At 43.7% G+C, this 21,060-nt stretch overlaps 1 protein-coding gene across 3 annotated transcripts in view; it reads right to left on the bottom strand.

Annotated features, from left to right (window-relative positions):
* The window catches only part of PIEZO2 (piezo type mechanosensitive ion channel component 2), a 503,985-nt gene that overhangs the window by 375,971 nt on the left and 106,954 nt on the right, over positions 1–21,060 (bottom strand). The window lies entirely within an intron of this gene.

Here is a 21,060-nt window from a genome sequence, read left to right as displayed (position 1 = left end):
AGGGGTCTGTGGAGCCAGGCTGGGCTGCACCAGCAGGGAGAAGGGGAAACTGGCCCGGCTCCATACAGCCCCTGCCGGCTGGGACCCCACGCTCCTGCCACCCTGGTCTGGGCCCTGCTGGCACTGATCCCGAGACACCAGTATGGGCTCCATGCTCCTGCTGGCTTCCCACCCACTCACTCCCAGTGCCCCCCAGCCCTGCAGTACAGGCAGGAAGCAGTGCACAGCCCCAAACCCCTGCTCACTGGCAGGGGAGAAGTTGGTGCTGAGCATGGGGAAAAGTGGCCCCTCATCTGCCCCATGGCTGGCACTCCCTGCTGCAGCCATTCGCAGCCTGCACAGGGCTGTCTGGAGCAGGCACAAGCAGCCCCATGCAGGCTGCAAGTGGCTACAACACAGGGCAGCAGCCATGGGGCAGGGAGGGGCCACTTTTCCCTGCGCTCAGCACCAGCTTGTAACCCACCCCACTGCCATCCTGGGCCCTGCTGGCTCCAGGCTTGCCTGTTGGGGCTGTGCATGGTGGCAGCAGCTGCGGCCCCCCAGCTTGTTGGCAGTGTTGGCTGTTGCCACCTACCCAGACCTCATGCTCTGGGCAGCCCAGAGGCAGCGGTGGCAAATGCTGCCCAGCACAGTGAGCTGGGGGACCACAGCTGCTGCTGCAGCACAGCCCCAGTGGGTAAGCCTGGAGCCGGCATGGGGTCCAAGCTGGCAGCAGGGCGGGTTACAAGCTGGTGCTGAGTGAAGGGGGGGGAAGCGGCCCTTTGCAGCCCACCTGGGGCTCCCTGTGCCTGCTTAGGACAACCCTGCAAGGGCTGCGAGTGGCTGCAGCAGGAAGCGCTGGCCACAGGGCGGGCAAGAGGCTGCTTTCTTCTGTGCTGGGAATGAGCAGGGAAGGACCCCGGGGAAAAGCTGAGTGCAGGGAAAAGTGGCCCCTCCCCTGCCTCATGGCTGGCACTCCCTGCTGTACCCACTCGCAGCCCATCTGGGGCTGTCCTGAGCAGGCACAGGTAGCCCCACATGGGCAGCGAGCAGCTGCAGCACAAGGCACAAGCCACGGGGCAGGCGAGGGACCGCTTTTCCTTGTGCTCAGCTTTTCTCTGGGCCACTTTTTCCTGGGCCTTTCCCTGCCCTTCCCCCCCTTACCTAAGGTTCTGGTGCAGGGCAGCCACATGCTCCCAGGCCAGAAGCCCTGGCTGGGGCTTCCGGCTGGGTGGGGATCGGGCAGGCCCTGCTGTTGTGGGAGCCCAGCAGTCTTCCCCTGGGTCCTACTGCCCCTCGCTCCTGTCATTTTTGACAGGACCCAAGGGCAGATAAATATTAATTTTCTAAATTTCTTAGGGGCCCCGCAGGCCAGATAGTATGGCCTCGCAGACCAGATCCACATCCCAGATGACATTCTTAGCCACTGGCATATTAACTACTGCATGGGTGGGTTTCCCTCAGTTATTAGAGCTGTTATATATTATATAATAATTACATATTTGAGGGTGGGAATGTGGATGAGGATTGGCTTTCATTGTCGAGTGGTCAGGACACTCACCTGGAATCTGGAAAATCTAGATTCATGTCTCTGTTCTGAAATTAGACACAGCTGGGTTGCCATTACCATGGGGTAAGTAGTATCTCCCTCTCTCTCCCCCATCTTTCTTTGTTACTAAATTTGAAAAATTTTGGCTCTCTCTACAAACAGATTAAAAACAATTTTCAAATAATTTCATGAGATATGAAATCCACATTCCTATCCAGCAGCATGCTTAAGCAAGTGGCCTGATTTTCAGAGCTTACTGAAACCTGAAACTCCCACTGAAATGTTGGTCACAATGTATTTTAGCATTTTAGCATTTATTTAGGCACATTAATTTTCTACTTACTTGTTTCCACAAGTAATGGGAATACTTTTAAATAGCCTTATGTTTGGTTTGTTAATGAGTTAAGGGTCAAAGCTTGCAGTGTTTGCTCAGGCAAAATCCCCAATGATGGATGATAGTGGGAGTTTTGCCAGATTAAGATCAACATATTTGGTCCCAAGGGATTCAACTGCTCTTCTAGGTCAGTTATCCTGAAGACCTACTGGAAATTTACACAACTATAACTTTGTTTAAAATTTGCTAATGAACTGTACCCGTAACTATGTCATCTGACACTGAGGAATATCTATGAAGCACACTGTTGCAAAAAATCTTTTCAGCTAACCTTACTCTTACTATGAAACATCTGCTCCTAGGAAATATCTTTTTTAGGGAACTATTTATTTCCCAGAACCCTCCCTAGTATGATTGGGACAGATCTGATAAGCCTTTACACAGTTAAAAAGTCCCACCAAAGTAGTAGAATTAGTTTTGCAAGCCCTAAAAAAAATTGTCTGCTTAATGCCTGTACACAAAAATGGTTATATTTATTATTAAGCCACTTAGCGTGGCTTTAATCTTCTGTAATGAGAAAACTGCTCAGTTCAAATTCTTTCTTCCTAGTACACCATTCCCTTCATGATGCACATAAACTCTAAGTTAAATAGCAGCATAAACTCTCCTAACTTAAAAGCATATCATTAAAATATACTAAGAAATCTCTGTGTTCATTTCTCAGCAGTGTTTGCACAGACCATAAACACCTTTTGGAATGACTACGGAATAAATATTTGATAAATATCATTGAGCTTAATGACAAAATCAGTTACTACTGTTTGACTGTAAAGACAAATGAATAAGTCCTCCTTTATTCTCTTCAATTCATCTGACACAAGCAAAACTGAACACCTTACTGAACACTATTTATTTTTTGAACAGCTGGAACAACATTAAGAGACTTCATAGAATATAAACACTGATGAAAAACAACACTGTTGTGAATAATTTAAGAAAAGCGTTAATTTACAAACACTCTGAGCAGAATTAACAGTTTTCCAACTGTAAATGCAGTACCTGTGATGAGAACAAATGGGCTACACATGTGGTCACAGCAATGACAAACAGAAATATCAGTAGGAATGGTGGGGAATTTATTTTTTACTTAATTGGTCAGTATTGTGAAAACCTTCAAACCGTTTTTACTGAAATCAGAAAGCATTCATGCCATGTATCATTTCACATGGCAGAACTGAGCAGTGAAAGGAAGCAGCTGCAGGTCAGAAGCTACATAGAAGTATAATTAAAATAAATGTTCCTCAGCTCCACCTGGACATCAGGACATCATAATTTCCTTCTTCTCAAATTATAATTCTGAAAGAACACTAACAAAAATCTGCAACACTTCTATGACAACATTAAAAAAAAAAACTAGCTATACTTCTAATTCCAGAAATATTCATATACTTACACTTGAATATCTTTGTCAGCCTACTGTCATGCCTGTTCCATTTTCCTATGCACTTATTCAGTAACAGTGGAGCCACACTGGTGCCCCAATGTGACAATGGTCTCTGTGCTCAAGCAGCAAAGAAATGGCTACTTCACTACATGGATGGAAGCATAAATTCCATAAGGGCAGGGGGTTAGGAAGGAAACAGAGCCTAGGACACAAGCATCTGAACTGATACTAGTTTACAGCATAGTGGGAGACAACAAGGGAAAGGAAACTGGGATTATGCAAACATATGGTGTAACAAAAAATGTTCTGGAATTGTCTCTTTAAAATTTAGGTATTCCAGGGTCTACCCTAGAGTGGCTCACAGTTAAACCCTTCCTCCCCACCCAGAAGCACCTAAGAAAAATGGGACAGTACTTGGATTGCCAAAGATGGCTTTCATCTTAATTGGTCTTTATTAATATATACCAAATCCATGATGCAAAAATAGATTTTCATTCATACTCATGTAAATTAAAGTATTTGGAGTCAGGGTGTCAAGTCCAATATAGAGACATCGTCAGTCACATAGTTCAGGTTGGGAGCATATCCAAGGTTTACTCCAAATCCATCTAGTATTATGCTCTACTGCCAGTTTTTCACCACTCTTGAATGGCAACGCAAGACACTGACAAATAGGCACCAGACCCTCCAAAGTATCTGAACTGAGGAACAGAGAGGCAGTACTGTCAACTACCTCCACCCTTGCTCTGATGACATGTTAAACAAAATGCATTGCACGTGAAGCAAAAGGACAGGAGAAATGCCTTTCTAACAAGAGAAGTAAACCAGGAACAAATATTGCTTACTTATTTACTTAGGAAGAATGAAGTTTACAACAGCAGACAAATGTCAAGTAGCACCAGTCAGTTTACTAACTGAAGAGATGCATGTTGAACAACTCATGCTGTTCATCCCAATGAAAGGAAAAATAAATGATGCTATTGTCACAGCCTAGCCTGCCGATTAGTACAGTCTAGAGCAGGGGTGGGCAAAATGTGGCTTTTGGGATGGACCCAACCTGCAAGCGATTCTACCCAGCCTGTGGGTGCCCCTCTGAAGATAAATCATCTCTGCCCCATCAGTGCCCCTGTGAAAGCTGGTGCCTCTCTGTTCTCCAGGCAGTAGGCATCAGCTATAGTAGCAGCTCTGGCTCTGGTTGCAAAGCAGGGAACCCCCTATGCCAGCCTGGCCTGACCCACCCTTGCCCCCCAGCCCCAAGGCAGGCAGCACTGCAGACAGGAAGTTTCTGCCTGGCAAGGTTTCAGCTTGGTGACCCTGTGTCTGTTTGCAGAGGAGACAGCCCAGCCCTCTGGTAAGAGTCAAATTACAGGTATGGGTCTGACCCAGCCTCGGGGAAGGGGACCTGGAGCCACAACTGATCTACGCCAGGCTGGGCTGGGCCAGGCCCCACTGTACACTATCATGTGGGGCTCGTGCAATGACCCAGCCACATACCCAGGACTTGAGCTGGAATCTCTGGACGATCTGAGCCAGGCCCTGGTAGGGATGTGGGCAACAGCCATGCTGTGTCCCCTCAGGAGATGCACCACTCCAGCCATAGCTACGAGTTCATGCGTGCCTGCCCTTTGAGTGCCACTTCTACCTGCTGGGTCACATGGAGGATGAGCCACTAGTGGCACATTGACCACCCTGCCCACTACAACCAGCATGACCACAGGCCCCACCTAGCCAAGTTTCCCGAATACAGGGTGCTGGCTACAGCAAGGACATCTGCATGACCAGTAAGGGCAGGAGAAAGGGCAAGGACAAGGGTAGGCATACCCTGAGACGTGCAGAGAGCCCCATTTACTTTGGCTCTGGCTGCACTTGCAGCCCCAAAGCAGGGAAGTGAGAGGTGCCCGGGCCCCCTCCCACTGCATAGTTGCAGGGGAAGCATTTCCTTTACGCCCATGACCCAGTGGAAGAGGCTGTGACAGAGGAAGGAGAGAGAGAGAGAAAGGAAGAGAGAGGACAGAAATTGAGAGAAGCACTCTAAGTCTAGCCAGGAGTAGCCATCCGAGAATGGGACAAGACCAAGGGATTGACTTTGAGTTTGGCAGAGAGGGGCAGGGTGTTAGTGCAACCCGACTTGGCAGTTACGAGCCGGCATCATGCTATGCTGTGCCTGAAGCCTGTAGTCCTGAATAGAGGGCTTAGAGCTAATAATCACAGCTAGCATAAAAGTGGACAGAGGTTGAGGGGACCCCATCCAGACAAGGGCTGAGTAACCAAGAATCTGTTCCTTTGATGAGACGGTCCCTAGTCAGCTTATCCTGTCAAGCCAGGGGAGGAACAGGGCAAGTGACTGGAAGAGGTGCGAGAGGTTTAACGGCAATGTACAATATGCAAGAGTAAGATTTTATTTTGAGCTATTATGCAATTGCCTCTATATACACTATGCAAAAAAACATAAATCAGGGCAAAAAATTTTTTTTGAAATAAAATGAAAACCTTTTATAGTAGACATCTGATTTTTAGTATATCTTTTTTATCTCTTCTTTGTTAAAATGATTTCTTCTGAAAGATTTTGTGTGTGCAGCCCTCAACTTGATTGGTTTGTTGCTGTTCTTGGAAGGTCCAACGCCCCTGAAACCCCCTCTGATTGGTCAAGGGCAATGCGGCAGGTTGTTAGAGGGGTCACAACCCCTCACTACCTGATAGATTGTGCCTGTGCCATGTGGCCTAGAGGGCAAAACTTCTGAGGCCCCAGGGGTGGGTCATGCACCCTAGGGCAGGGCTGCCAGAGGGGCAGTGTTTCCCAATCAAGGGGTGGACCTTCTGATGTCAGGGACCATGTGATGAGGACAGGGGATTCTGGGACCAATATGGTGGCAAAGGGGGGTGGGGTTTGGTGTAGGATGGGCAGGCCTTATAATCATGGACCATGTGAGAGGACAGGACTCTCAGCTCCAAGACCGCAAACTCTCCTCCCAAAAGGCATGCTTCCAGGGCAAGGGGAGGGATTTCCAGTGGCAAAGATCAGGCGTTAGGGGCTGGACTTCCAGTTTCAGGATGGAAGCACCTTAAGATGACAGGGCACCTGTCAATGGCTGGGGCTTAACAGTTAACAAGAGGTGTACCCTTGCAGCTGACTAGAACTCACTAAGTCACCCTTCAGCCAAAATCAGTGCCCCCCCCTGCCCCCCAATCTAGTGCTCATTGTTAAATGTTCTTTCAATCCTCCCTTGCTCAGCTTCACATAGTGGAACTGATAGATAGTGGATTCAGACCCGTAGGACTGCAGTATAATTGCATGGTCTTGAGTAGAATGGTATCAACAGCAGAATAACTGAAACCAGCTGCATTTGCTTTAAGTTCAAAAGGGTACCTAGTGCTTTTATTAGACTGCCTCTCATCCGCAGATTCATCATTATGAAAGCCACCTAATGACTAACTGGCTTTCCCCCTTCTTTGTTTAGTTTATGATGACTTAATAAAATATGATTATTTAAAACATTATGATATTTAGAAAAGGGTGGGCAGTGTAGAGTTTTAACCAAACAGAAGCAGGTAGCTTCCCAATATCTAAACTTACTGCTATACGCTATGTGATATCTTTTCCCCATCCTCTCCCATAGCCTAGTCCCATAGTCAAAATGCAGACTTCTTTCCTCTTACAAAGGGACAAAATCCAAGTCTCTGCCTATAGTTCAAGCAATGGACTTCTGAGCATTGGTGCTGCTGGTGTCATGGGAAAAGAAAGTCTGCTCAGAATTTCAGCCCACAGAGGATTTGGCTGGAAGCCACAGGCACATCAGCCTTCCTCCAAAAACCCCTACATGCAGGGAATGCTTTGCTCTCTAGAAGTGGCACAGGTGTGGCACAATTATCCTATTGTTCTATTTCAGGTTCTCTGGAAGTGGCACAATTATCCTATTATTAGGTGAAAAGCAGAGCTGCAATGATTGCACTGCAGTTTGTAAGGGTTATCCAAACCCTCAAAGGAGACTAGAATAGGATTCACTCTAATGCATTTAATTATAACAAGATTTTAAGTACTTATTCTAGTTTTTAAGCCAACACAAAAGGGAGCAGCTTCCACTACAGCAAGAGATATAGTACCAATGCTTACCTTCAATAATGAGAGCATACTTGGACTAAAGTGTTCATCTATCCCTATGGATCAAATTCTATTCTCAGTCTCTCTGCTGTAAGTCTTCATAAGGTTACTTTGGAGTTAAACTGGTAGAACAGAACAGAATCTGGACCAGTAAGTTAACATAGTAATCTGTTCATTACAGTTTGTATATACTTATCAGACAGTGATATTATCAAATGATTTGGCAAACAAAGAACCAGAAAGAACTTCCTAGATCATTCACTTTTTTTTGCCCTACTACTGTTGGGGTGCTGTTTCAAACCTTCATGTTTCTCAACCTGTCATCAAGGTTTTTATTTTCCCATTATTTCTGATTCCTGGGACAATATCCAGAAGAGCAGGGCACAGATTGAGATACAGTTAGCAAGGGATGGAAAGAGCAACAAAAATGCATCAGAAATAAGACAGCCATGAAAAGTATAGATCCTGCAGTGAATAGGAAGGGGAAGCTATATTGAATGATGTGAAACAGTCTGAGTTATTTTTATGTTTACTTCAGTCTTTCCAAAAACATGTCAACTATTTGATGGCAAATGCAGTTAAGCAACAAAGATAAGGGTACATAATCAGCCTACAGCAGAGAAAGAACAAGTTAGAGGCTACTTAACAAGATAGATATTCTCAAGTTGACAGGACTCAGTGAGATTCATCCTAGAGTACTCAAACAACCACCTGAATTGGCTATTGTATTTGAGAACTCATGGAGGTTTAGAGAGGTCCCAGAAGATTAAAAATGCACTTTGGAAGAAGCTTCCTGAGCCATTGGGTCCAATCTTATGCATTCCCAGCCACACATTTACCCAAATCTCCATCACCACCACTTCAAGCTCTCACACAGAAATGAAAAGGCAAAGTACACAAAGCTTCAAAACCACCCTACAACAGTGGAGATGAGAACACTGTCAGTGTCCTGCCACTGGAATGACAAGTAAGTAGTTGGTTAAAATTTTTTATAAAATAGAAAAAGGATAGCCAAGAAACTAATCAGTTGAACTTCAATAGCTGTGAAGATACTAAAACACATACTCAACACATTATCAAACAATCAAAATGTAAAGTGGATGCAATGTACTTGAATTTTAAGAAGATATTTGACAGTTTTCTATGACATTTTATAATAAGCTAAAGAAACATTGTGTAGTTGGAGCTATGATTATGTGGGTGCATAATTTAGGGGGCCACACTGAGCCAGGCAAAGCGGCTGTGACAACCCTGCGCTGCCACCGGCTTCACGTTTGGCCAGTCGACACCCTTCGCTGCCAAATCTGCCACCGGCTTCCTTACTTCTGGGGGCGGGGCCCCGCACAGGCTAATTGGCCCTGGGCCCCGCAGCCTACTCGGATCATCTGTGACCACTAGTACTCTCAGACAGTAACTCTTTTTACCATCCTCTCCAAAAGCCATTCTGAGCCAAATCTAGTCTATTTCAGTACCCTTTCTTATTTCTTTACAGTCTATCACATTAACATACAGCACCACTTTGCTACCTTTAATTTCATTTCTATATTTCCTGAACAGTGTATACTTCCCAATACATTTCCTAAAATACTAGGTCAGAAAAATACATCGTCATAGGCTGCGAGACCCTCTGCCTAGGAGTGGGATCTAAGACTAAGTGTATGATTTTTATTGGATGCCCCCTGCATGTCCTGACAACAGTGCTCCCAAGCACATCCTGCCCACCCATTCCTGCTCACATGTGCCAAACTCAGCAATGCAGCATGGAAACCATTCCTCCTGCGGTCACTCTGGTGACGTCAGTTCATGGCATGCTTAAGAACAGTTGCTGGAGACACCTCCAAAGTGGTCTCACACTTGCATTTCCAGGTTTGACACAAGCAAGCAGGAGCGGGTGGCAGGGTAAACTTGGGATCCCCCTCTAATAGGACATGTATGGAACATAGCTAGATTTCACCCAAGAATCAAACCTAATGTCAGGACCTGGACAGCCTAAAGGCCAGGCTAAAAACAGAAGCGCAAAGTGGGAACTAGGGAACCAACAGAGCCCAAGGAGCAACAGGGCACAAAGACTACCCGCTCATCAGGAAGCAAGGGTGAATACAATCTGAGCGAGCAGTCTGAGTCCTACTGCCAGTTACTTCATCAAGTACCTGGGAGCAGCTCACAGAAGCCAACCCAAGGCAATGAACCAGACAAAGGCAGTTGGACTCAGCTACTGACTCACCTACCTCAGCTGATACAGACTGTCTAAAGACAAGACACCTGGAAACTGTTTAAATAATCAAGTCTTTTGAACAGTATTTGAAAACAAAATTATCCTTGGTTAAAATTTTGTATATGTAGCTTCCAACTATGCAAATGTAATTTTTGCCTGCTATCTTCATCTATAAACATGAAATAATCTGCATAAAACCTAATATAGAACAAGAACATAAGATGTTTATTTTCTGTCTTATACATGAAAACGCCATTACTAATGTGTGTGTATATATGATTAGTATGTGAAAGTAGCAATCCTAATAGTTATCCTATTCTACTCTGGAAAGCCAAAAGGAAAGTAGTTTCTTAAAAATTACTACTTCAACATGTTCAGAACAATTCTCTTTTCATTTAAGACTATGAGGGTCAACTGCTTTGTATTAGTGGTGATATTAAGCAATCCATGCCAGCTCATCATTTACACTCTAAGACAACTGTTGCTTTTATAGGATTTTTGCAAAATTCACATTCATAATTCAATTATTTAATTCAATTTAAAACATGCAACTGGCTTAGGTCATAAACATGCCCCAAGGCAACTGTAAGTTTAAAAATGTTTTCATATGTATATTAAGTTCATGTTAAAGTTCCAGATAGCTAGTCAAAGCAGCACTCCAGCATGTGCTTAACTTTTTCCAGTGGTACAGACAGAAGTGCAGCTCCCAGCTGTCACTCGGAAAAATTTTTCAAAAATGTTCCAAGTTGCAATGTTACTCCAGACCAAACAGAAGTTCACTGTTGGTTCCAGGGGAGGGGAATCCTGCAGCCAGGTTCCCATAGCAAAGGCCACAGCTCTCTGCCAGAGCTCCTTGTTTTCAGAATAGGAGAGGGAAAGGCTGTGGAGGGAGCATATTCTTGGGGCTTCCCAGCTGGTGCTGAAGGGTGGGGCAGGTAACTTGGAGCCCCCCACCTCACGAGCTCCAATACAACTGCCCCACCTTGGGGGGGGGGGTGAGAGGGAGGCTGAAAAATCCCTAGACTGAACTCCCTCTGCTCTCTTTCACCCCTCCCATTCTGAAAGCAGTGACAGGCTGGGAGCTCTACAGACACAGGTTACAAAAATGCTACATTCTGAAATGCCTTTATCTGATAACTCATGCAATCAGGAGTCAGATTTTCACCTGCTTAGCCATTTTTGAAGGTGTCTGCAGCCATGCACTTGTGTTTGGTCACAACTATAAACTGCTTTCTGTGGCCAGATTGGGCAAAAATTGCCATTTCTGTCTGCACCCCTGTTTAACTTTGAGTGCAAATTTAAAACATTTTGCTGCACAGGGAGAGAGATGAGCTTACACCAAAAATATTTCCCCAGATCTATTCACCTCCATCAGCTGTCCCTACTTACAGAACTCCCACTCAGCTACCAGTCTACAAAGACACTGTTCTTCTCTTTAACTTCATACCTCTCCTGATGATTTATATTTTCTGTGTTAACCACATGAGTTATTATATTTTGTGATAATTATATCAATAAGTTAATGAGCTAAAATAGAGAGTCCAGTTATTTCCTCATTTTAGATTCCAAATTCATCCTGTTTACTGTGACTACCTTGTTTTGGTTGTAAACGCTCAAGCCAAGTGCTGTTAGGATGCTGTATCTTGTGTAGTGCCAAACATACTACTGGCCCTTACAGGATGTTGAAGGTGAAAACAGATGAACAAACCATAAAATCAGCCATGTAGCCAAATACCTGATAGCAGTTTCTTTAGAGGGCTTAAGGAGGGAACTGGCACAGAAGCAAAAATCATTCTTCCCACCCTGAAGCATTCCACACTAGAGTAGTATGGCAAACTTGGGACACACAAAAGGCCACAAGTGCTGTTTAAGTATACCTTCTCAGGAAATGAATGAAAAGATTCTTTTTCTGGGTCCATCAGCATCATCCCTCTCATTAAATTTACTTAAAATTAATTTGATAATTTTGTTATCAAAATGATTTCACCTTAAAGCAGTCAAATGACATATAACAGTAGTGCTCAACCTTTTCACCCTACAGGCCAGATAGGCAATGCTGTCTATCCACAAGCTGGACCCAGCTACTAGGTCTGATCTAAACATGGGGTGAGGGAAAGAGTGTGGCCCAGTCTTGATCTGGCCCTGGAAAGAAAAGGGGTGGGGCATTTAGAGGGGGTGGGCCAGGACCAATCCAACCATACAGGGCTTGGGAATTTGGCAGCAGGGGAGAGGTGGTATTATTAATTGCCACTGCTTCCTCGCCACCAAATTGCCCAACCGTGAGGAGCCCTGAATGGTAGAGTTAAGCATCCCTGGTATATAAAACCAGCATTTAACAGAAAAGTTCTCCTCTTGAAAAAGACAAGAGGATTGCTGATGTTGGGCTAGATCTTAAAGACTGTTTCATTTATACTCGTTCCTTACTCAGGCAAATCTTACTAAGTAGCTCAAGATTTGACCTGTCAAAAATGCATAAGAAAAGCCGTTAATCATCCCCTTGGGAATACTTATAATGTTGAACATGGAGAAACCTAGCCGAGATGCAGTATTTTGAGCCAAAGGATGTTTATGTAGCTGGCTGCTATACCTCCATATGTAGATATATGCCCAATCTAGAAATCACATTTTTAATTGCTCAAAAGCATTTGCTGAACTATAAATAAATCTTTATACTGATGCCTCAAAGCTTGTACAAAAAGATCCAGTAATTGAAGACATCTGAACCAGTTCCCTGTCTCTTCAGAAAGTATCCCTTTTACTCCTTGGAATACTTTGTAAATGGCACTTACAGACGATGGGTAGGAAGAAATGGGCACTCTGGTTACACCAGGTTATGGGCAGCAAGGTCTGGGTCTACTTGGCAATCGAGGTACCAAGTGGGGTCAGGAGGTGCAAGCAGAATCCAGAGACAGCCAGGTCCAGAAAACAAATCTGAGATTGGGGTCTAGGAAGAAGCCAGAGGATCAGGCAGAGAGCTGAGTTAGAGAGCAAGCCCAGTTTTGAGCACAGAGTAGAATCAGAGTGCAGAAGCCAGAAGGAACAGCAAGTGGTCTGGGATCAGATTGAGCCTTGTCACCTGAACACTTCCTGTTCTGGGTCAGGGGAACCCCAGCCAGCCTCCAGTGACAGGGAGTGGGAGGAGAGAAAGGACCTGCTGGAGGTTTCACACCAAATTTGACCAGCCTGCATGACTAGCCACAGGTTGGCAGGTTGAAAGGAGCAGCTGTACTGTCCAACCAAGGCCTCACCTTCAAGGCTGTGGCCTGACAAGTAATGCATGGATAGAATTTTCAAAAATATTATCAACTATGAATTATCAGTATTATCAACTACAAACCTTCACAATGCAAAAGCCAGTCTGCCCCCAAATATGAGTTTTAAGAACACATTTCTCCTTGATTTTTTTAAAGCTTCCTGTCCTGGCTAAAAAATGGGAGACATTTACAGCATTACCAACTCTTACAAATTTGTAATAAATAATGGGATCTTGGCCTCAAATGTGGAAGCATTCAGCAGAGGGTCTAACCAAATCATAATGGGGTCCCATTATGGTTGGCAACTTACAAATATATAGCAAAGAACAGTTCCTAGTCTGAAGAGCTTAAAATCTCATGCAAAACATAGGCAGAGATTTGTAATGTGTGGCTTTGAATTCAAGTTGCAAAACTCATCTCAGGGGTTATTTAATAAATACTAGATGGAAACGCAACTTATTTTTTTCAGAGCTGAACAGGATACTAACGGATGACCTACAGCAATAACAGTAAATAAATAGCTTGCTTGAAGCATCCAGGCCTCCCATAAATAAACCCATGATATTCAGGTATACAGGACAGAATTCCTCCATTTCAGCTGCAAGCAGATGATGGAGGAGATAGGTGGACTAATCAACTTAGGAAGACAAAATGAATATGACCAGTAGGTTTAAATGATTATTTGTGAAATGGCAGTGGAGTCTGAAACACTAGGATTCTAGGTTTCTCCTTCTTACTCTAAAAGGTCCAAAGGTTACAGGCAGCATAGCCAAACACAACATTTTTTGTTTTATCTGCAGAGCCTCAGCATAGGATTATGGATGAACCCTTACCATCTGAGTTACAGACCCAGCTCTTTTGGGACAAAAGAAATAGTCGATTTGTAACCTCTACATGTGGTTGCCTTTATGACCTCTTCAATGAATTCAGAGAGACTTCTCAGCCACAGTTTATTCTCTGAAATAATTCATTAATTAATTTAATGATATGGTTGTAAGCAACAAAATTCCCTACAGCCTTTACCTTTTCACTCAATTCCTTTAAACAGCACTGATAAGAAAAAAAATAAAGCTGGCTACCAAAAATTGACAATAATAAAAAAGTTGAGGAAATTTTCACATATTTTCTCATCCATTTGAAAATAGATATAGGGGAGTTTCCTCATTGTTTGGGGTCTGCTTTGTGAATCAATAAGCCGCCGACTGATTGGGTCAATCTCTTCAATGATCCATGAACCTGAAAGAACTTTTCACCTAATACGCATTATTATTGTTGCTTTCAAATTTTTTATTTAGATTATCTTATTCTCCAGCATGGTAAAATAATCACTATACATATTAGAGAGGATTGAGTTGTTTTATAGTTTAGCTCTGATGAAGAGGTGGCCATGTAAAAATAAACTAGTCAGCATGTCACAATATGAGGAATAAAAGTATTCAAAGTATTAACAAATATTTTAGTAGGGTAAATCAGTTGTATGTCTGCTTTTTCATAGCAATTATTGTGTTATGAAGTCATAAAATATTGCATCTCATATAACTAAAATGTGCTGTCAATGCACCTATACAATGCATAATACAAAGATTGTGATACTGATTTTTTTTTTTTAATATCTGTTATTCAAAATTAGTTAAGTAGTTTTGCCAAAAACATTCAAAAACAACTCAATGCGAATACATGATAGATGATATTAAATTTGCTTCAACTACTCAGAGAGAGGAACTGGAACTGAATAAGCATACTGTATGACACAGGATACTGGACAAGATGGATCTATAAACTTTGTGCCCCATGGGGGAGGCTGGGTGGACCCAGCCCAGCTTTGGGTGGGGTGGCACATGCTCATCTCTTCTCCTTGCTCCCTACGCCACCTTCTTCCACCACAGCCAGAGCAGAGCAGAACTGAGCAGGGTGAAGGTGGATGCGGGCTGCCCACTGAGGGCTTGAGGCTCTTTGCCCTGCTTGCCTTGCCTCTACCCACCTGACAATGCAGGAGCACAACTTGTCACCCCTACTGATGCCAGATTGGCAGGAGATACATGGCAGGTGCAGGGCCCACAGGGCAAAGGCCAGTGCAGGCAGCCCCAACTCTGCAGCAAGCAGCCCCTATCCACCTCACGCACAAATCGGGGGGAGCGGGGAAGGGACATGCCCTCCCCATGCCTCCCCTCAGGGGTGTGGGCAGCAGCAGGGAGCTGCCCCCTGGCTGAGCTGCCCATAGTTCTGTCCTACTCCGCAGCCTGGCCACAGGTCCCATGCACCACTCTGGCTGGGCAGCGTCCCCAGCCCCAGCCCTAGCCCCTGCTCCACTCCCTCCCGCACGGTGGGGGCCTCAATCTGCACCCCCCCCATATCCCTTCCCTCTCCTATGCCCTTTCTTCCACCATACACTTACCTTCAGGGAGCTGCTCTTCACGCTGCCCAGATGTGTTCCAGGCCACGTGCATGCATGCAGTTGCACACATGCATGCGGCGGCCTTGTATCCCAATCCCAGCAGCCCCAAATAGGACTCCTTGCAGGCTATAATGCTGCCCCGCTGGAAGGGGAATCCTGCCTTTCCTGAGAGAACCCAGGCATCTGGGGGTCTCCGACTGGCAGAGACCCCTGGTCCCAGGCCCCATGGGCCTGTGCATTAATCCGCCTATGCACTCAACACTAATTTGTCTCTAGCCCAGCAAGCAGAAAGGGCAAAGTCCTGTGTTAACCCTAGTATAGTCATAACTACTGGCTGAGCCTTGCAGCCTTTGTCTGAAGGAGCAATTGAGCTGGTTCAGGGCAGGTGTGCTGCTGCATGCAATCTACAATAATTTAATAAGGCTTCTGATATTGAAAACAACATTATTATTTATACAAAATGTTTACAGTAGGGAAGTCCTGTAAATTACTCAAATATAATATGACCCTGATTATACGATGAACCTCCAATAATTACATTCTGCATATGGAAAATTTATAAACCTGTTATAATTTTCCAGGTGTACTACCTAATTATTGGAGGTTTGCCTTTAATTTATCCCCCTCCCACTGCTACAGCAGGGAAAATAAATCTGGGAGGTCAGGTAGCCCCTTTGCCCTCTACCTCCATTCAACTTCTTCCCCTTGCAGCCCCTTCCCCGTTTCCTTACTGTCAGGCCCTGCTCTCCCTGAGCACATGGAAGCGAGGAGCAAATTTGAAAGCACTTGAAACAAGGCTAAGAGCCTTGAAATTAAACATGCTGTAGAATTTGTACATAGTAGCCATAGACCTAGTCACCCAGAATTGATGCATTTTACCTTTTTTGAAACTACTGCAAGTTTTAGCACAGGTACTCCATAAACACACTTTTAAGCAGCACCTACATGGATATAGTACAAACTATGCATGCTGGTTAACTTCATGGAGGGTGGAGTGACACTACTCATATGCAACAGGCTGAGAGAGGAGGAGAGAGAGGGATTCTAGGTGAACTGTTTAGGGCTCCATTTGGTGATATTTGCCAGACATTTAAGCTGGTGAACAAACAGGAATGATTTGAAATGGGGAAAAAAAAGGTTGCCGCTCAGCTGTGGAAGTGAAGAGGAAATCAAAATGTATGCTATGTAGTAGCTCAACATCACTTGAAAAAAGAGTCAGCATTGAGGGGGACTCTGCTTAATGAGCACTACACCATGTATCTTTTCAAATGGGCTGCACTAACCTATCCTTGTAGCTGTTTGCCCAATATGGGCCATATGTTTTATAGGCATGCTCAGTGTTGGCTGCATTTAATCCACTTCAAGTTGTTTAACATTACTAAGTACTGTTTCCATACCAGAAGCCATGAATCTTTTGACAGCAGTTTAATGATAGCCAAAGTATTGAATGAAGTTTCCTTGCATATGAATTTAAGATAAAGGGGCTTTTTCCCTCATGCTTATTGGAGGAAAAAACCTCACCTGCTATTTGGGTAAACACAGTAATAATCTTGCTACTGCCCTTGCAAGGGTCTAGGGCCTGGCCCTCTTTCTGTCCTGCAATTTCACCAGGGTCAGACATGACTGGATAAACTTTTTTCTCTGTTTTGCCTTCCAAAAATTAGATGCCTGTCTTATTTGGCACGTGGTGTGAAAGAAATACATACCTGCTACAATATTTATTTAGAATTCTCCATTTTGTTCAGCTGTTTTGCTAGCAAATCTATGGGCTATAGAATTCACAGAGGTCATAGAAGAAGCATAAGCCCTGTATAGCAGAACTAAGATCCAGGGGTGGCCACAACACTCCCAGTGGCTTCAGGACTCCTGCCTTACTCTGGCTATCCAGGCAACTCCTCCCCCCCAACTATTTTCTCACCTCTTTTCTACCATACCTTGCTGTTATTATCTGGTTTGGGAGTATGGGAGGCTGTCCCAGGGTCCCAGAGTGAGGCCTTCATCTTTTCTAGTCTACAGATGCCTTATGAACCCCACCTGCCTCTATTCTGCCCTCAAGACACTAACCCTGGTCTCTTGGCCTGTATGCACCTTCAGGGACACTGCCTGTCTTAATGGCTATTCACAGACTCCAACCACCCCTACAGCCATGCTCATACCTTGAAGGTGTTACTGGTTATCTTATCACTCTACTCCTGGGGAACACTCAGCCCCAAGATAGTTCTAGGCCACCTCAGGCCTTCACCCTCTTTTTGGGGCCTCAGCCTTCTCAGCCTCTGCCCTGGCTCTCTAGCTGGGCCTTTTTGCCTAGGCCTACTACTCCAGGCCAAACTTCTAGGCTCCAGCCACAGTCTTCCCCCTTGGACTCTGGTTTTACCCCTCTTGGGTTTCTTTCCTCCTTGGTCTATAGAAACCTGGCTCTAGTTCTGTGCTATTGGGCTCTTTCCCCCCCACCCCTTGAGCTTGGCACCCCAGGCTATGGTTCTCACCCCCTCTCAGGGGCCCTCTTAACCCCAGGCTTCCTATCACCCCTCTTGGGCTTGTGTTCCAGCCCTCTCAGCCTCAGACTTCCTATCGCCCCTCTTTGGTTGGTGATCTGGCCCTCTTGGCCTCAGGCCTGCTATTGCACCCTGCCCCTAGCATGGAGGCGCTCTTTCCCAAGAAGTCTGCAAATACAGACTACCTCCTGGACTCAAGCCCTGAGCTTATATGCCCTAAAAACTCAGCCCTAAACTTCCAGGTCAAGTGACTCCCCCCCCCAGCTGCCACAGGTGTTCTCTCTTAAGCTGGCTGGCTGCCCACTAGAGCACCTTACTGCTGCTGGGCTAGGCCCTGTTCCCTGCTACTACTACAGGGCAACTAGCTTTGCAGTAAGCACTCTGCTGTCCCAAGCAATCTCTTCTGCCCTGTTGTACTACTTCGGAGCAGTAAGCTCTGCAATAAGCACTTCCAGCCAAAAGTACCTAGGCGGCCTGTTCTTCTGCTCCTCTTAACAGGCAGATTATCCCATCTCCAGTTCTCCCTACTGCTGGTGTTTCCTTAAAGTAACAGGGAGCCTTGGGTTCCTTGTTACACCTTGTCAAAATTAATTTAGCTAAGTATTCAAAATTAGTTTTATAGAAAACATTAATCTAAGTATTAATTAATGTATATTAAATTAGTATTTATATTAAGTAATTAAATTCCTTATTTCATTCCTCGGAGATTTCAGGACAGCAGAGACTCTCTATGCCTGAAAAAAGATGATTGAGCCTAGAAGCCCGCAAAGAACTTTTTTTCAATTACTCAGTTGGTCTAATAGAAGATATCACAGCTACCCAAATAACCTTACCTGCCTTAATCTACATAGCACTCTTACTGGAATCACTGGTGGATTATTTTGCCGTTGTAGTCTTTACTTATCCCCTTTAATTCTGTACAGGATATCCCAAATATCATATCCTCCTTGACCACAGTGCTATCAGCCCCACTTTAAACAAACTGAAAGAGCAAATTACTGTGGAATATTTGCTGTTTGTGTTAATATTGCACACTGCCTGTTTAACACTATTTATATTATAGGCAGGTAACTTTCTGATGCATTTATTTTCTTACCAAATGAGATATTTAAAAACCTGACAGATATCTACACTGCTGCAGATTTTGTCACTGGCTTGTACAAACAAAATACATTTCACTATATTATCTGTATTGCCACAGCACCTAAGAGCCCTAGTTACAGACCAGGACCTTACTATGCTGGAACAGATCAGAAAGCCAATCCCTACCCAAAAGACCTTACGTCATAAAATATAACTTTGCCTACTTTGCACTCTTTGAAGAAAGAAAGAAAAGAAAAGTGTTGTTAAACTATTTTAAACACATTACTCCATTGATCCTGACTCAAAACAACAGAATTATAATCAGCAACTGGTTCATGAAAATGATTATTTTCTATTTTTCTCTCGAAGGACTACAGTAGATAGTTAATCCGCATTAATCATTAGACATTTTATATAAAGAGAATTATAAGCCCCATGCCCTACGATTTCAGAGTTAGCATGAATCAAGAGCAGCCTCTGCGAATAATCTTTGATAACGTGACCTAAAATTTTTTCAACTATTTTTACAGTCAAATGAAATAACCTTCAGATATATTCCATTTTTCTCAGTTTACATACATAGAATGCTAAGTTTTGCTCTTTAATTAACCTTGTTTTAATTGATTTCAAGCTCCATGAACACTGAAGATAGAGCTGAACATGATAATAGGTTTTTAATTCTGTATGTGCTATTCTTGAACATATTTTCCATTATTCAATTAGCTTTATAGATGCTTAAATATTTCTGCAAATGACATGTCCAACTATGGTTTTTTTCAGGCAATTATTTTAATATTTCAGTTGTAACTGAAAAACATCTATTTCAGAGGCTGATTTTTCAAATTATGTGTTAGGAAATATGTGCATCTATAAAAAGAGATAAGGACTAGGTACAAGAGGGAAGGTAGATCAGAAACCCACAAGGGGAATGTTAGTCAAAGATTGGGATGCAGAGTGGAATGGATTTGAAAAAAAGAAAAAAAGGAAAGCTAGAAGTAAAAAAATAAAAGTAATATGGAGGGAGAAAAAGCAAGGTTAGAAAGTTTTCTTTTTAAAGCAAAACCTTAAAAGCAGATGGCTCAGATACTGCTTTGACTGAAAGAAGAAAGCAAAAAGACAGAAAGAGAAAAGAAAAGGAAGGAAAGTAAAATGCAAAAGCAGTAAAGTGTTTATTTTGTGTATTTCTCATAAAGGTTGCTTTACTTAACACTTTGACTATGATTTAATAGTTATTTGGCTACTTCTCATTAAAATAATTAATAATTTCTTCTCCTTTTGCACCATCTGGACACACATGTCCACATATACTGAAGTATAAGAGTGATGTTGTAGCTGAGATGATCCAGAAATTACACAACAGACAAGGATTTCTTAGGGTGATAACCATATAGTTCGTCCAATATAAGGTATCACCCTAAGAAATCCTTGCCTCACACATATATTAAAGGAATAGATACAGTTCAGCAGGCCCATAAACACAAAGCTGACAGATGTGGTGGGCTAAGATAACATTAATGTTCCATGAGTTTAATGAGTTCTAGCAGTGATAGTCCTCACAATCTTTCTTAATACATTCCGGGCACGTATTCATTAATGCACAGTGATTACTGCACATTTATTTAGTACTTTTATAATGAAGTACTAAAATTAGCAGTAACTAGAGTTACTGTGCAGCACCAGCAAATACCTTTTTAGTGACACTACTGCACAAGTAGCCTAATAGTACTGCGCAATAGCATATTAGCACCGCTTCCAAATTCTTCCATTCCTCTAGTACAAATAAATACAATAGAATAATGCAATATGCCAAACTTATGAAAAATGCAGAGAAATAGTCAGCCATGTTAGTCTGAAATCAAGCAAGAAGTAGGGCTGGGTGGCACTAGAGACTAACTGGTTCAGAGAGGCATGAGCTTTCAAGGCACCAACCTACTCCATCAGATGCTTCATAGAATAGCGTAGCTTCCTGCCTCTCTGAACTAGTTGGTGTCTAAGATGCCACCCTGCCATACCTTCTGTATGAAAAATGGAGTACACTGTGATATAAAATAAGACCACCTGCTCTGCCATTGGGGACTTGTAGATCCATGGCTGGAGGCTGAGCAAGCTTATTATAGTGGTGACCCATACTCACCATGCCACAGCACTATCAAAAGATATATGTTGCCTTTCAGGAGGGAAAGCATATTCCCTCCTGTTAAGTGTTCTGAACT

Source organism: Crocodylus siamensis, chromosome 3 (assembly GCF_052110815.1).
Source record: "Crocodylus siamensis isolate JL-2025a chromosome 3, ASM5211081v1, whole genome shotgun sequence".
NCBI lineage: Eukaryota > Metazoa > Chordata > Crocodylia > Crocodylidae > Crocodylus > Crocodylus siamensis.
The sequence above is the reverse complement of the archived record's forward strand: the minus strand, read 5'-3'. Positions and strand labels throughout refer to the sequence as shown.